We start from the raw sequence: 15,589 nt of genomic DNA on the forward strand, positions 1-15,589 counted from the left end.
CTTTCACTCTCACTGCCTGTTCCCAAGCTGAAATGTTTCTTAAACACATAAATAAACCTCACGCAGATTGCAAGGACCTACATTTCTATCAACGTGTCAATGTAGCACATCTGGGATGTTCCAAAAAGAAATTTAACTTAATTATTTTTTACCGTCATAAAAATCATTTGACTCAGTGACCCACATGGCTTATTTTTACTTCTAATAGAACTAACCACTCTTTTCTTCAGATTTGCTGATTCCACCCAGAAATACTCATGTTTACAAATGTACTTGCAGACTCAAAATGAAAACACTTGATCCTGAGTTCCACAATAATAATAAACCTCTGTTAAAAACAGGACGATACAGCACATCACTGTCTCCGGTATTCCATCTAATTGAAAGCCATCTGATTATTTAATGGCTTCTACCCATCTAAATCTTGGGGAGATCGTGGCATAGTTGCAACGTCACCGGACTAGTAACTTTGAGGCCTTGGCTAATGGTTTGTGGGTATGGGTTCAAATCCCACCTTGGTGGGTGGGGGAATTTAAATTCGATTAATACATTGAAAATCTCAGAATTGGTAACTGTGAAGCTATCATTGTTATAAAGTAGTGTCCTTTAGGGAAGAAAATCTCTCACTTTCATGCAGCCTGGCATACATGTGGCTCCAGACCCACAGCAGAATAGTTGACTCTTAACTGCCCTCTGAAATGGTGTAGCAAGACATTCAGTTCAAGGGCAATTAGGCCTGGGTAATAAAAGCTGATCTTAGTAGTGATGCCCTCATCCCATTTTTAAAAAAATGTTCTGACCTCATTAGTACACCTGAAAGAACACTTACTCCTATATACCTTGGGTGGTCTAGTAAAGTCTGACCTCCAGAGATTCAGTTACTTTGCACCTAAATAATTTCATCTTTTCAGAACTTAAGAAAAAGACCTTAGATAGTAATGTGAACCATAAAACTAGTTGATTAAGACAGGATAAGCCTTTAATTGTCAAATTAAGATCGTCTTCTTGGATCTGTTAACACTTTGGCTTGATCATCTGTATTTGGCAAATAATTTGGGTCATACCAAAGTTTAATTGCAACAGGTAATGATATTTCAGTATTGTTTAGTTGACCCACAGTGACAGTCAAAGATTACAATGAACCATTTACTTTCTAGGAGGAACTTAAATGAATTTGTGAGACACAAAGCAAAACAAAGTGCATGAACAATTAGGGAGGACTTAATATGGAAGTCTTTCAACAATAAACTATGAATTCGATACAACAATTGAAACACAAATGACTATGATGAATGTAAGGTCAAAGAGGCAGCTTAATGGAAATCCAAATTGATCAGGTTAAATATTCACTATTGAATGTTATCTGCTCAGTGCTATGTCTCCAGTTGTTTTCACTTTGTCCACCAGCTGATATAAATTAACCAATATGGCTGTTCTTCTTGGAAAAGTATGCAAATCTACAATGGGTTACTCTTGTTATTGGCTATTGCAGTTGTTTTAACTATGTGAGAAAAGATAGCCAAACAATGGGACGTAATTTTTTTTGTGTGTGTGACAGAGTATAAAGAATTAATCTAGTCATTGACTCTGATTAGAGTATCTCTATATATCAAGAAACCAGACTAAATGACCTTCATAAACTGTCATTAGGTCTGAACGTGGATTGAATCTTGGACCTGCTGATTATTGTAAGGGAGATTTTTGAGATTCTCAGATGTGTTCAGCCACACCATCCATTAAAGCAAACAGTCTTATTTTGGCAAAAAAGCAGTGACTATGCAAGTCCTATAGAAGGTAGTATTTAAGTGAGTGATTGTGAAAGAGCACTGTGACCTTTACTTGAAGATTGGTGCCTTCCCCTGCAGATACTTGGAAATAGCGGGATGAAAACTGGAGACCTGTGGGAAAAAATGCTTCTTTGTTATTTAAGACAATAAAAAAGACTTATTCTCTACAATGGAATAATTGTGTCATCTCAGCTGCCAACTGATACTCCCGGTGGTATGTTGAAGGGTACGTTTGTGGCCTCTTGTGCACAGTATTGTGCACTCAAATTTGCTATAAGCGTGGGTTGATTTCTTGCTGAATAAAATATTTCAAACTGGTATTGGTGTGTTTTTCAGTTTAAAGCTGAGAAGCATAAGCTGACAGCTGATAGAATGGACATATTTCATATGTGTAATCTTTTCACAGAAGAGTATTTCTGGTCTCAAGGACTATACTCTTTATTTATAAAGATACAAACTTCAGTAAAAGGCTTTGAATTAAAATTAATTAATTACCTTCATCCAAGTTTTATTGATCATGACAATTATACTGCTCAGAAGCATTTTATAATAAGACAAAACTGTCATTAAATGCTGTACATGTTTTTAAGAGACTATGCATTTGCAGCTGTTACTATTTCCATTCAGGGTAAAAAAGCAATTAGGTTTGTGGTTTCCTATACAGAATAATAAAGAGACTTATTCTTCACCTTGTTTTTAGTAAAACCTACCTTTTCATTCATTTTGCCTTGAAAACAGCCACATCCCCTTAACCTTTTGGGCATAAAATTTCCTTTACAAAAGCAAATTATTTTCCGTCCTCTAACAAGATAACGAACATTCTCCCCACTGAGGTATTTCTGTTGATACTTTACAAAGGACTTCATTAATAACTAAGATCTCATTTTTTTTAATGTTTCAAAGGTGTTGCGCTGACAAATAATAAAGGCACACAAACATTTATGTTCAAAAAATTTAGGTGGGTGCTGTGTAAGTGTGTTATTGAAACTCCGATTTCAAAATCTGATTTTCCTCCACTGTCTGTAGAATCTTCTTTTTTTAAAGGGAATGGTAGATTCTTGTTGCAGTTAAAGCAGACGTCAGTGGTGAGCCTTAGAGTAATATGTTTCCATTTAACAAACAAAAGGAGGTACTTGCATTTCTAGATTGGAGATTTGGTATTGAGTGCCTTTAAATGTGAGAAAAAAATGATTAATACAGGTAATCTAAAATTTTGTATTATTTCATGTCATTACAAGCCTACCTTGGAATAAGAAGGTTGTAGTTTTATGTCACGTTTGAAAAACCTGAGCACATACTGTAGATTGATAACCAAATGGAGTACTGTGGATATGCTGGCTTCATCCTCAGTCTCACTCCCCCATGGCAATTTCCTATGCATTGTCTGTAACGCTTGTCCATTCACCACCTCTGTCCTTACTGTCCCCCAAATACACCTTCCAGGTCAAGCAGCATTTTATTTATACTACTTTTGATCTGATCTACTGCATTCACTGCTCCCAACATGGTCACCTTTACATTGGTGAGACCAAACATAGACTGGATGATCACTCTGCCAAACACCTTTGCTCTGTTTGTAGGAAATACCCTGTCCTCCCAGTTGCTTGTCGTTTCTATAAATCGTCTTGGTCTCATGCTAACAATTCTGTCCTCGGCCTGCCACAATGTTCCAACGAAGCACAGTGCAAGCTCAAGGAATAGCACCTCATTTTCTGCTTAAGCACTTTACAGTCTCGAGGTCTCAACATTGAGTTCAATAACTTCAGAAACTGATCACATTGTGTCTGTTTTTCACTGCCACCAATCGCCGCCCCCCCCCCCAACCCTGCCAAAAACCTTGTCTTGTTTCTTTTGCACTCATTAGAGAGCATCCGTTTGCTCCCTTTCACACCTTCATGTACACCCATTGCACATCTCTTTTTCTCTTTTACCAGCATTAACATCTCCTTTGTCTTTTGCACTGAACCTGTACACTATCTGACCTCTTGCTGTTCCTACGCTTCTGTCAAAAATATGTGTAAATAAAACGTTTTTCAACCCTTTCAGTTCTGAAGCAGGGTTATACTTGACTCAAAATGTGAACTCTATTTCTCTCTCCACAGATACTACCATACCTGCTGAATTCGTCTAGCATTCTCTGTGGTTGTCTCAGATTTCCAGCATCCAAATGTTTTACTTTTATTAAAATGTAACTTATTGGCTATGAAATATTTTTGGACAAATGGTGATGTGAACGTTATATAAATAAAAGCTCAGCCTTCCTATTGTTTCCAAATTCCATGAATGGCTTGGTGTCAGATATTCAATGCAAAGTGTCAGCAATACCAATTGAGGAGAGACATGAAATTAGCGAACACCTCAGTATCACAGATTGAAATGTACAGGATTTCTAAGCAGAATAAGAGAGGTGATTCAATGTGAAATGATATCTATAATATGTAATATCCATTAATGTCAACAAACAAGCTAAAAATGAAGCTTTTCTTGACTTTTAAGTCTAGGTAGATTTATCAATATTCATTTCTAAATTATGCAAAATGACAGAGAAGTAAATGACAGTAAGCAAATATTGCAGTTACCTTTTAAAGTTCTCTGTTTCTTTCCAATTAGTTCTGTCACTGGTTACTCTACTGTGCAAGAGAGAGAGACCTTTCAAGCTTGTTTTCAGTTCTACTAGCAAATCCTCTCTGTTCTGCGTCCTACAACCCCATGGAATAGCAGCTTGCTTGCATTTTCCATTTTCACTGAATTAATATTTCAGGTTTGATAATTGCAGAGAGGCTTCTTCTTGAAAGAAAAAAAACTGCAATGTGGAAAAGATTAGTGAGAGCAGTAAGACAAGCCAGAGGTTTGGGAGAAAGCTAACAAAAGGTTACCAGAAAAAAAGGGAGAAGATAAACTTGCAAGTAATACAAAGATGGACAGCAAGAGCTTCTATAAATATATAAAAAGGAAGAGAGGAGCCAAAAATAACATTGGCCCCTTACAGAACAAGAATGAGGAAATGGCAGAGGAGTTGACTAAATACTTTGCATTAGATTTCATTGTAGAAGACACTTATAGCATTCCAAAAATAGTAAATAATCGAGGGGCAAAAGGAGGAGACTAAATATGAACATAGGAACAAGGGTAGGCCTCTCGGCCTTTTGAGTCTGCTCTACATTTGAGCTCTGCTGCTGATCTGATTTTAACTTCAACTCTACATTCCTGTAAAGCTTCATCCTCTTGCTAATCAACACTCCTTTATTTCCCTCTGCCTTTAAAGATATTTTAAAGATTCTGCATGCTCTGCCTTTTGAAGAAGTGAATCTCAAAGGTTCACGACCCTCGGAGAGGAAAAATAATTTCTTATCTCTATCTTAATTGGGTGACCCCCTATTTTTAAACCATGACACCAAGTTCTAGATTCTCCCACAAGAGAAACATCCTTTCAACGTTCACCTGCTCAAATCCAGAAATAAATACAATAACTATAAATAGAGAAATAATGCTGGGGAAACTAATGGAGCTAAGTCCCCCGGGCCTGATGGGAGATCCATGCTAGGATGTTAAATAAAGTATCTACAGGGAAAGTAAATCCTTTGATTCTAGAAAATTCCTTAACTGCCAATGAAATGCCTTAATATGAAACAGGGACTCATGCAAAAAATGGGTAACTATAGGCCAGTTAAATTGACCGTAAGAAATAGGAGCAGAAGTAGAGGTCATTCAGCCCTTTGAGCCTGCTCCACTATTCAATATGATCATTGCTGATTGTCAATACCCTGTTCCCTCTTTCTCTCCATACCTTTTGTTTCCTTTAGTCCTAAGAACTAAATCTAACTCCTTTTAGAAAACATTCAATGTTTTTGGCTCAACTGCTTTGCATGGCACAGAATCCAATAGCTCGTCACTCTCTGAGTGTAGAAATTTCTCCTCATCTCAGTCCTAAATGACCTACCTTGTATCCTTAAACTGTGGCCCCTGGTTTTGGACTACAGTCATCAAGGACTGGTTATGTTTCTCTTCATACATCAATCCTGCCATCCCAGGAATCATTATACTCTGTCCGTAACCAGAAAATCCTTCCGTGGATAGAGGTGCATTTGTGATGCCAAGACATTCAACACAATGGGCCAAGTGCTGGGGAATGGGATTGGAATAGTTTGGTGGTTGTTTTTGATCAGCACAGATATGATGGACTGAAGATCTGTGTTTTAGATCGTTATGATGAGGAGACTTGGTTTAAAAAAAAGGGTTGCCCTACTCTCGCTTTTGGCTTTTTCACAACTGTCTTATGTTTATGGCTTCCAATTCTAGGCTCGAAACTTGCCCGCCCAAGTGAAAACATTTTCTCCACGTTTGCTGTATCAAACTTTTTCATTATCTTAAAAGCCTCTATCAAGTTACTGCTGTGCATTCGCTTCTCTAGAGAAAAGACCACCATGGCCTATTCAATTTTTCCTAATAGCTTTAAGCTTTGCAGTACGCCTATCATCCTAATGAATCTTTCTCTCATGCTCTTTAGTACATTTGATGTGCATTTTCTTTTATATATATGTAATTTGGCGACCCAGATCAGGAAAACTCTTCATGGGACTGCTTTTGGCAGCAGCCAAGGTAATCATCAATAGGTCCAGACAGTGAGCTTTTTAGATGATTCAGCCTGATGTTCTGCCTATTTTCTATGTTCTGTCAGGAGGCTCGAAGTCTTCTTCGATTAGTGTGCGCTAGGAGTTCTGGTGTGGAGTCTGATCTATAGGGATTTCAATTTGAGTTAGTAAGTTTCCTTTGAAATATTAGTTTATTCTGTTACAGTGGGTTAGTAGTCCACCTTTCAAATGGGCACTTAATTCATTGTGTTGTCCCAAAGAGAGATAATACTGAGACCAGAATGGTATGCAGTATGACCAAGTGTGATCTCACCAACAATCTATTCAAAATTACCAGAATTTCTCTGCTCTTCAATTTGCTTCCTCTAGAAATGAATCCTAGTCCTGTTAGTTATTTTTTTTCTTGGCCTAATTAATCCTTGCCACTACTTCTACTGATTTTTGTATTTATACTGTGGTTTTTAAAAAATCTTGTTGGGAAAAAATGCTCATGGTTAAGTTAACATTAGCCCTTTCATTAACTTGCATTCAGTCTGACTCAATTTCTAGGCCACATTTCAAATAATTCTTAGAGAATTTTTGTGACATGATCCAAACCACAGAGAGCTACCACCAATGTGAGACTTCTGAATAATTTACCGTACTGGTGATTAATTAAATATTTTACCCTCCTCAGTTTGCTGAGTTAATCTTGTGCTTAAAGGAGGAAGAAGAACTTAAGTTTAGATAGCACCTTTGATGACATCAGAATATTTCAAAGTGCTTTTTGCCAATAAAGTATTTTTTTTTGAAGTGTGGTCATTGTGGTAAAATAGGGAAACACAGCAGTCAATTTCCCACAGCCAGGTCCCACAATCAGCATATGCGCCAAATGACCAAGATTTCTATTTTAGTGATATTGGTTGGGGAATGAATGTAGGTTGGAACATTAGAAGAACTGCACTGTTCCTTTTTTTGTTTTGAATGATTTTACATGAGAGGGCATGTGTAATCTAATTGCATCAAAAGGTGGCAGCTGTAACAATGCAGGTCTCTCTCAGTGCTATATTTGAGCCAAGATCATATGCTTAAGTCTGAGATTTGGTTTAAATCCATAGATCTAATGAAAGGTACCATTAAGCAAAAAAACTGATTCCTACATTTGTTAAATATTTATCTCATAAATTCAAGGCTTGGGTTGAGTTGTTCTCTGAAAGTTTTGTGAACCTGGCGAGTGGGAGTGAACAGAACTGTGAATTATTTCTAATGCATACATCTCTGCTTTAAAAGATTGCTTCTTTTTTTTATTAATTTACACATAAGGTTGAATTTTGGTCCACAGGAATTGACAACCTGATTATTGAAATGGGCAGAAGAAAAAGTGTCTGTAGATTGCTCAAAGTGTAATATTAATGGTTTGTGTAAATGCATATTGAGCTGCGGGGAATTCAATGAAATGGTCATTTGTAGAATACTGTGAGTGAAATTGTTTAAAAAATAAAATAGTTGTTTCATTAATACTGTGTCAAATGGGAACTTCTTTAGGACCTTGGTTCACTTGGATTATTTATATAAAGAAATTTAAAGCAAGTAATCACTTTGAAACCTGTCAATTGGTTAAATAAAATGGTAATGATGTTAATGTACTAATTATATGGAAAATCCCCAACAGTAAAAATATTTTTAAAAATTATATTTGATCTTCAAAGTAACCCAGAGGCATTATTTATCTTGTGACTATTTAAATGTTAATACTCAGTTGCATATATGGGAGATGATTTGGTACCTGGCATGTCAAATTGTATGCCACTGAAGAATAAACTTACCTGCAAGTAGGGATATCTCATAAATTACTCTTTCAGTATTGTCCTGTGCTAGTAAGGGCAGGAATAGATCATATGGTCCCTCAATTCAATAAAATGATGGTTAATCTGATCTTGGCCTCAACTACAATTTTTCCTTCCCGGTCCTTATAACCTTTAACTCTTCAAGTATCAAGCCAATTCAACCTTGAATATGGTCAGTGCTTCTGTGGGATTGATTCTTTGGGGTTGAGAATTTCAAACCCCAGCAATCTTTAAGAGAAGGAATTCTTCGTGATTTTCATCTTAAATGAGTGAACCCTTATTCTGAAACTATTATCACAGCTAATTCGATTACTCCATGTACCCCAATAACCTTTCACTCGTTTCTTTATCTAGAAGGTTTTATTTCGGCTGTAAAAAATATTAAACTATTCTCTTCCTGTAAAACCAGCAAAAGCAGAGTTACAAAGAGTCCTGACCCTTTGTGAGTAAGGTAAGTTCTCCTCCCCTCTATTATAAATGAACAATCTCTTATTTTGAAACAGTGAGCTCCAGTTCTAGATCATCCCACAAGAGGAAACATTTTTTTCATATGTAATATGTCAAGACATTACAGGGTCTTGTACGTTGTAGTCAATTATTTTTATTCTTTTCAAGCACCAGACAATACAAGCCACAGCCTGTCTAACCTTTCCTCATTAAACAATCTTCCCATTTCAGGTATTAGTCTAGTAAACCTTCTTTGAACTGTTTCCAACACATTTATGTCCTTCCTTAAATAAGCAGACCAATACTGTACAGTCCACCAGATATTGTCTCAACAATACCTTGCATAACTGATTCATAACCTGTCTTTTGTATTCAATTCCCCTGGTGATCAACAATAACATTCTCTTCATTTTCCTGATTGATTTCTACCTCGTTTTGCGATCCATGCACTAAGACATCCAGATTTATCTGCATCTCAGAGATTTGCAATCTCTCACCATTTACGTAGTATGCTTCTTTTTTATTCTTCCTGGCACATTTACACTTCACTTGTCACATTTCTGTCCACTCACTCAAGCTATCTTTACCACTTTGTAGCCTGTTTATGACTTCTTCACAATTTACTTGTTTACCTACCTTTGCGTCATCGATAAGTTTTAGCAACAATACCTTTGGTCCTGTTTTCTATAAGTTGTTTAAAAAAATGTTGATGTCCCAGCACTAATCCCTGTAGCATACCATCGTTACCGCTTGCCAAATAGAAAGTGACCCATGTATGCCAACTCTGTTTCCTGTTAGCCAGCCAACATGTTACCCCATCCACCAAGAGCTATTATCTTTCGCAATAACGTTAAATTTCCAGAAGGCATTTTATTAGGTTAAATCAAAGTACAGTGCATCATCTGGTTTCACTTTATCCACAGCTCAGGTTGTTTCCTCAAAGAACTCCAATAAATTGGTTATACAGGATACCCCTCTTAAAAAGCTGACTCTGCTTGATTATCTTGAATTTTTTTAAGTATCCTGCAACAACATGTTTAACAATAGTTTCTAACATCTTCTCTATAAAGACATGACACTAACTGGCCTGTATTTTCTTGCTTTTTCTTGTGTCTCCCGCCCTTTTTTGAATAAATTACATTTGCAAATAGAACCTTTTGCAAATTCGGGGAATTTAAAACCGAAGTATCAATTGTCTCATTAGCTACTTCTTTTGAAATCCTAAGGTGAAGTCCATGAGATGTCTGTGACTTGTCAAGTCCACAACTGCAAGGATTTGCCCAGCACCATTTGCCTGGTGATTATCATTTCCTTGACATTCTCCTTAGCTTCCAATTCCTGATTCACAAACTGTGTGTGGTCATGTTACATACGATAATGCCTTATCCTATCCCCTTGTGTCAGAAACAATTGACTATGAGAAAAAATGTTTGGAAAGTATTTGTGCATCAAATTACCGAAAAAAACCTTTCAGATGTGACATTTATGTATTCCAGTAGAGAGCACGATTGGAAAAGTGTGTTTGTGCCCAGCTGGGCCTTCATGCACTTAGATTAATAGTCAGAATCTGAGCTACAGCGATCCTTGATTTCCTCATCAATGTTCCCTGCAAGAGTTGTTGATTGATAACAGCTGCATTTGGAGAATTGTTTCTTGAATGCCATGGTTCAAACCAGTCTCCTTCATGGTTTGGTACTCAGCTAATTTACTGAACATTTGCACTTGAGTTTGTATTGATCATTTTCTGTCATTTATATCGACTGCCATTACTAAATTTTGAACAATCTTAGGTTGTATTTTTATCTTATTAAAATTTTGAGTTATAAAGTTGCTGAAGAAATGGATCATGCTGCCGGTAAATATGATATGAGAAATGTTCCAAACAATCCTTCAATTAAAAAATTCATTGCACTTAAAGGAAATAGCTCCTAACATTTACATTTCTTTTGACAATGTGGAGCTCTTGATCATACGCTAACTTTAATATAGTTAACGGCATTTCTCCGATAAAAGTTCAAACTGCAGAAGAAAGAGCTTATGTTGCTCTGGGAACTTTCCCCAAATAGTTTTTCTGGGAGTTTTTATACAGGCCATCCCCAGCTGTACCAGGAACTGATCCAGCCTAGGAAACTCCCTAATAGAATTTCTACCGTCTCTGAAGTTCTGTTTATTGCTCTGTTTCATCGGGTGGAAGTGCAGAAAAGCAGTGTCTTCATGGTAGCGTTTCCAGGTCAGTACAATTTTGTTTTAAGATAATAAAATGTTGCTTAGCAATGAATAGCCTAGGTTAGAAGGATGCTGGATTGATTAAATATTTGTTACTAAGCTTTAATTTGCAATTCAATAGTTTTTCCATTTGATGCATGCAAATTCAGAGGAGATCCTGTAATCTTTTCTTAAATCCATGCCAGTGCCTATTTAGAAAAGAGTGTAAGGATTTTCTGTGACATTTCTGATTGAAAAGAATGTCCATAGTTTTCAAAACTTAGCATTCCTTTGAAAAAGCTACTGTATTGTTTTACACTTAAACATTTTTAATTAAATATGAAACAGTGCCAGGCAGGGACGATGCTGTATAATGAATTAACAAAGAAGCAACTGACAATCATGTATTCTTCATAATAATTGACCCCTAATAGATTGAACATATTTTTGCCACTGAATGTCATTAACTCTCACACAGAAAATTGCAGCATTTTCATTAGATTGGAAACACATTGAAAGGATGTGATATTACAACATGATTAAATTCCTAGATTGGATTTGCCTATCTGAGTTAATCTAATGTCAGTAAATTAATATGTTGATGCTGGTATTAAAGCAAGTTTAAGCCTTTGACTATTTTTAGGTAGCTTTCTGTGAGATAACCTCCCATCAAATTCAATGTGAGTTGAGCATTGATGTGAAGTGATTTCAACTTGACGTGAATGTTAAGTACATTCACATCCAGTGCTAAAACCTGAACAATTAAAGGCTCCTTCCTTCACGTCAGGTCAATCAGTGCGTGATGTAAAACTGAATTTATACTATAACTGCTGTGTTGAGGCAAAGCAAAATGACTGCTGTGTATATGCTACCGTTGTAATATAAATCCACCATATAATAGCCCTGGACTAATGTAGTACAAAACTTGATTTGATGTTTTGAGTTTATCTTATTTAAGGTGTCTTAAATTGCACTGAATGGAAATGACTTTGCCTCAAAATTGTTTTGACATTATATCAGTTGTCTCTGTAGTGGGGTTGGCTTTATCTGATCAGACAGTTACTCACAATGTACATTGTCTGCTTTTGGTTTTTGCTGTACTTCATGCAGATACTGTCTCTTGCTACAAGCATTTGGAGTAAAGCCTTTCAACTAAGTGACCTTAGAGTGACTTGATGAAAATACCTGTGTGCAATATAGACCAGGGAGTACAACTTCTTCACAAGAGGGGCTGCATGCAATTCAATAGTCACTCAAGGGTCTGATAACCAAATTTTGGAAAGAGAGGTTTGGCACAACAATTATACATGTGAGTTTCAAGAAACCAGCTTGAGGAATGATGAAAATGTTCAAAACCTGCTGAGCAAAAAGAAAAACAAGGCAACAAAATGAATATTTTTTTCAAAAATGAGTAATTAATTAAGATGACCATTTAAAAAGTGCAAAGCTAACGAATAGTACTTTTTTTTAAACCTACAGTTTAAAACACAGAGCTAGAGAGAGACAGACTCAGCCCAAGTTCTGATCATCAGAGACAGGAACGGGACTGGGACCAGGACCAAGCTCAGGAGTTGGGGTTAACTAACACTGCCCTCATATTTGCTTCCGGTGGCGCAAACTCAGAGTTGGCCTCAGTACAATCCAAATGAAATTGGGGATTGGAAGCAGATCACCTTTTCAGCCTTGGTGTTCCTCCTCTCCCAGCTAAGCATGTGAATAGGATTTTTGGGAGGAACATGTGGCCCTGTACTGAGAAAGATGGCGGCCTCTGGGTCCTAAAGACTGTTGGTTAAGGACAATGCTTCAGGGGGTCAAATTTTTCACAGGGGCTGGGGCGGGGCAGTGTGGGGATGCAGTGGTGGGGATTGGAGGAAAAGGGGATTGACTTTCAACAATCACCCATTATTCCCCCATTCTTGCCTTCTCTCGGCTTTAAATTGAGGCAAATGATTGTTTCACTGCCGTAGCCCCAACCACACCCCCCCACTCTCATCGCCGGACCCGGTTTCCTGGACAGGAAACTAGCCACTTTTCTAATCTGCTGGGAAGGCAGGCAGTTAGGCTGGTGGCAAGTTGAGGCCCTTAACCAGCCATTAATTGACCAGTTATGGGTCCTAACTGCTGGCAATGGCCAGTTGTCAAAGTCCTCAATGAACCATCTCAACCACCATTTAATTATTGAGGGGGCAAGAAGCAGGTTCAATACTTACAATTACTAGCACTTTACACACCTCCAGGAAGGGAAAGATCAAGTCTCCCACATCCCTCTGTCTCGGTTCTCACTCAATTTCACTTTGGAAGGGCTGCTTTGTTCTGAATGGTGTGGAATATCTTGAGTGTGGTTGGAGCTGCACTTATTTAGGCAAATGGAGAATATTCCATCACATTCCTGACTTGCGCCTTGTAGATGGTGGACAGGGTTTGAGAAGTCAGGAGGTGAGTTACTCACTGCAGAGCTCCTAGCTTCTGACCTATTCTTGTAGTTATCTTACTTATGTAGCTGCTTCAACAGGATCTTCTTGTCCATAGTTGTCCCCAGAACTTGGATAGTGGGAATTTTAATGACTGTAGTGCCATCAAACATGAAGGGGCAATGGTTAGGTTCATTCTTGTTGGAGATTACCATTGTCTGACATTTGTGTGGTATGCGTTTTACTTTCCATTTGTCAGCACAAGCTTGGATGTTGTCCAGATCTTGTTGCATTTGAACACGGATTGCTTCAGTATCTGAGAGGTCACATATGGTACTGAACATTGTGCAATCATCAGCAAACATCTTCATTTATCACCTTATGATGGAGGGAAAGTCATTGATGAAGCTGCTGAACATGGTTGAGCCTCAGACACTACCCTGAGGAACTCCTGCAGAGAGATGTCCTGGAGCTGAGATGGTTGACCTCCAATAACCACAGCATTTTTGCTAGGTGTGACTCCAACCAGCAGAGATTTACCCCTTGATTCCTGTTGACTTCAGTTTTGCTAGAGCTCCTTGATGCCACATTCATTCAAATACTGCCTGGAAGTCAGGGCAGTCACTCCCAATTCCCCTCTGAAGTTCAGCTTTTTTGCCCCTGTTTGGACCAAAGCTGTAATGAAGTCAGGAGTGGCCGTAACTGAACCCAGTTGAGCATCAGTGAGCATGTTATTGCTAAGCAAGTGCTGCTTGATAGCACTGTTGATGACCCCTTCTATCTTTTTGTTGATGACTGAGAGTAAACTGGTCATGCAATAATTGGCTGAATGGATTTGTCCTGCTTTTTGTGGACAGGACATACTTGGGTGTTTTTCACATTGCTGGGTAGGCACCAGTGTTGTAGTTATACTGGAACAACGGCCAGAGGCACAGCAAATTCTGGAGCACAAATGTTGTACTATTGCCAAAATGTTGTCAAGGCCCATAGCTTTTGCAATATGTGGTGCCTCCAGCTGATTCTTCATATCATATGGGAGTGAATTGAATTGGCTGAAGGCTGTAAAGTTTGAAGTTAGGATATCTGGAGGAAACCAAGATGCACCATCCACTTGGAGCTTCTGGCTGAAGAAAGATGCAAATGCTTCAGCCTTGCCTTTTGCAATGATGGGTGCACATATCTTGTAAGAATGAAATTTACTGCACCATTCCATTTCTATCTTCCATTCTCCAAAGTTCCTGAACATGGCACTTTCTAAAGCCAAGTCGATATTTCTTGGAGTCAGTTCAAAGGAGGTTTACTTGATTGGTAACTGGAATGAATGGGATGACTTGTGAGGAAAATGTGAACAGAGTGGGCTTCTTTCTCTCGGTGTTTTAAAGAATGAGTGGTAACTTGATTGAAGTGTATAAGATCCTGAATGGTTTCAAAATCGTTACAGTGCAGAAGATGGCCATTTGGCCCATCGTGTCTGCACCAGCTCTCCAAGGGTGTATTAAGACATTGCGCCGTCCTCCTCCCCTTTCCCTATAACCCTGTAAATAATCATCTAATGCCCTCTTGAAAGCTCTGGTTGACTGGAGGCGTGGTGGAGGCAGCTGCAGTGTGTTCCAGATTGGAAGCATGCACTGTGCGATCAAGTTCCTTCTCACATCACATTTGTTTTCAAGCCACTTTAGATCTGTGCTGCCTTGTTCTTGACCGGTTGACAAGCAGCGACAGATTCTCTCTGCATGCTCTTTCCAGGCGCCTTATGCTTTGAAAACTTGAATTAAATTTCTCTTGACCTTCTCCTCTACTTTCGTAACTAAAGCTTCTCATCTTTGGATTCTTGTATATCTCTTCTGCACTCTTCAATGCATTCATATCATTCCTAAAGTGTGGCACTCAGAACTGCACACATACTCTAGCTGAGGTCTAACCAGTGTCTTGTACAGTTCAGCATAACCACCTTACTCTTGTACTTTATGCCACTTATAATAAATCCTCTGATGATATATGCTTTATATACTGTGCTCTCCACCTATCCTGCCACCTTTTTAATGACTTCTACACACATTGCTCTTTGCTCCTACACACCCTTTTAAGGTAGTACCTTTATTTTATACATTCTCTCCATGCTCCTTTTCCCAAACTTATCACCTCACCCTTCTGTGCCGTGAACTTCATCTGCTACCTGTCCACAATGCTACCAACTTGTCAGTTTCCTTTTGAAGTTCTGTGCTTCCAAGTTCAGCATCATCAGAAAACTTACAAATTGTCCCCTGCACTCCAAGGTCTAGATTATTGATACAAAATCAGGAAAAACAATACCGACCCCT

At 38.1% G+C, this 15,589-nt stretch overlaps 1 protein-coding gene across 5 annotated transcripts in view; it reads left to right on the forward strand.

Moving 5' to 3' along the window:
- traf3 (TNF receptor-associated factor 3) overlaps positions 1 to 15,589 on the forward strand; it is a 76,391-nt gene that overhangs the window by 19,490 nt on the left and 41,312 nt on the right. Inside the window, exon 1 of one of the 5 annotated variants that reach the window (XM_020515011.2) lies at positions 10,843 to 10,882. The exons of the other annotated variants lie outside the window; for them this stretch is intronic. The gene's annotated coding sequence lies outside the window, so the exon portion shown is untranslated. Of the gene's footprint in view, positions 1 to 10,842; positions 10,883 to 15,589 lie in introns of those variants that run through there. 5 annotated transcript variants of the gene reach the window in all.

This window comes from Rhincodon typus, chromosome 8 (genome assembly GCF_021869965.1).
Source record: "Rhincodon typus isolate 14 chromosome 8, sRhiTyp1.1, whole genome shotgun sequence".
Lineage (NCBI taxonomy): Eukaryota > Metazoa > Chordata > Chondrichthyes > Orectolobiformes > Rhincodontidae > Rhincodon > Rhincodon typus.